Genomic DNA, 2625 nt, shown 5'->3' on the forward strand with positions numbered 1-2625 from the left:
TGTTTAAGATGATAAAGTGTGGAAAGGAAACCTGGCAGCATCCATTGGTTTAAACCAAACCTCTTTTTATTTTATATGCGGCTACAGCAAGTAAGTGGAGATGATCTCAAACACAGCACTTTTGCTTGCATTCGTCATGTTTTCATGTTAGGAATTAAATGTTGAATTACCTTCCATCAGCCATTATACTCAATAGTCATCCTTCTCCAATGGGTGAGTATTGTTTGGTTGAAGAAAAATATTCAGAGAATTTCTTGTTGGAGCCAAATCCTTTCAAGGATCACATTTTTATAGCTGTTTGAATACTCTAAAAATAAAGCTAAAGAGGTAGAAGTAAAGAGGGTGTCACAGGCATACTAATCTTTAAGTAAAATACTGGTGAAAAATATCAGGAGTCTTTGGAATACAAGCTGAAAAAATATATAATAGAAAAATAACTTCATTTTGTAAACATTTCTTATAAACGTTAACAACATTGACGTTCTCTAAGTGTATGAGCCTGTTGTATTAGTCGCTGTTTTATTATTTATCTCGCAATGTATGTAATTAGTTAAGGCTAGCCTGGAGAACAGGAAATTTAGTACATATTCATTTGAAAACTGAAATTGTCCATTACAACATTTTCTGAATGAATGCCAACTGAGAAGGTCATTCTACTTATTGGTAAAGCTTAATTTACTTACACACCTGTCCAATGGCGGAAAGACCAGGGTATGCAGATTATGAACACACAGACCCATATACTGCGTCTGCTATTTATTATCTAAGTGAGTCTAGAAATACTAGTTTTTTTAAAAACCCTTTTATTAAAAAAATTATAAAATTTATGCTCATAGTAAAAATTCTAATAGTAAAAGAGGTATACATAAAAAAGTCATTTCCCCACTCTCCAGTCTGATTATAGTTTATCATTCCAAAAGTGTTAATGTATATGTAAGTATAAGTATTTGTCATTTAAGAATATAAATAGGATCATATTATACATATTCTTCTATGCATGTATTTTTTTAAAAATCATATTTCATGGATATCTTTCCACACTAGTACATCCAAACCTGCTTCATCTTTTTAAAGACTTGGTAATCGATTTACTCAACTGGCTATGGATGGACATTCTGATAAATCCTGGTACTGTATTCATAATATCTTTGCATATTGGCACATTGTATGGCAGTGGTAAGTACTAGGGAACATCTCCTAAGGTTTACATTTTGCATTGACTAGAAGTACAAATGGTTAGATTTTTGAATATTCTATGTCTGAGTTGGCAGTTGAACTTGAGCACTCAGGATCTCAACATTACTAAAAGAGTGGTGCCATTCCTCTGATGGTTCTAAAACAATGAATTGATGATATGCTAATATGGCCTCAGATCACTTCAAATGGTAAAAGGGTAGCTTATGTATAAAAAGGTCACTGTCACTTCATGTAGAAAAAATAACCAAAATATCTCAATATAGTCAGCAAAATAAAAATAAGTGAATATTTTTAGTACAAGTTCTAATATTCATTTGTTATCAATAAAGTGGTCTAAAACTTGAAGACCATGGCAAGACTAAGACTGTATTGATGAAACATGAGATTTACTGTTTAAATTCAGCAGCTGAAAAATTTCCTTTACAAAGAAGATGGAGAATAAGAAATATATAATGTGCATTACTTTCAGACTGCATTACTCTTTGGAAACATATGACTAATCAGGATTTTGTTATTATTATTACAACTTTTTCCTTCACATCCACATCATGATGATAAACTAAAGCTCTCATTTTCTGGGCACATTCTTCTCCACAGAACAGGAAAAACAGTGAACCTTTAGTGAAAAGTAGGCTGAGAAGGTAAATGGCCTTGGATTTTGAGGCAGTAATTTATTTTCTGAAACAATGTAAGTACTCAAAGAAGAATCCCCTTTGCTAGGTGGCCATAGTGAAGGGAAAGGAATGATGAATCCACTCGGGTACCAAGTAGTCCATCTGCTATGGCTGAAATTCCAGGCACATTCAAAAGGAGTTTCAAAACTTGAACTTTAGTGTTTCCATTTCCCACAAGTAACACATTGAAAACGTCTGTCATAGAAATGTTAAGCATTTGGTCATTAATAACAGTCGTGTTTGTTAACAATCCCAGTCTGACCATCTGCACAGTGGACTTGAGGGAACCACAGAAAAAAATGCTCACAGACTTGATGCATACCTTTAACTTGCTTTGATTTTTAACATCCATACTTAGGTTATTCAGTGCATTTAAAGCTTTGCCTTTAATACTGTGGCTAATATTGTTGATCGCATTTCAACATTTGAAATACTACCTGATTAACAAATTATGGCTTGGTTTGCTGAATGGCTACATTGTTATTCAAAGTGACTAAACTTTTTCAACAATGTCAGGATCCTTTTTTCTTTAGGTGTTAATAATGCTTCTGTTCATACACATGTACATACATCTGTACATAAAGAGAAATGAAATACAGCTCATATCCTTGGTAAATGACTATTGATTTGTTGCCAATTTGAATAAACATTTATTTTACCAAGAAGTTTACTCCTCAGCTTCATATTTTAATTTTATTTAGAAATGTAAAATACTTTTTTATACTTAAAATTTATATGCATAAATGTTTCTTTT

General features: G+C 32.3%; 1 pseudogene; it reads right to left on the minus strand.

Moving 5' to 3' along the window:
• Positions 1-1697: 1697 nt before the first annotated feature.
• Positions 1698-2289, minus strand: LOC103564952 (armadillo repeat-containing protein 10 pseudogene; annotated as a pseudogene).
• Positions 2290-2625: the final 336 nt, after the last annotated feature.

This window comes from Equus przewalskii, chromosome X (genome assembly GCF_037783145.1).
Source record: "Equus przewalskii isolate Varuska chromosome X, EquPr2, whole genome shotgun sequence".
In the NCBI taxonomy this organism is placed as follows: Eukaryota; Metazoa; Chordata; class Mammalia; order Perissodactyla; family Equidae; genus Equus; species Equus przewalskii.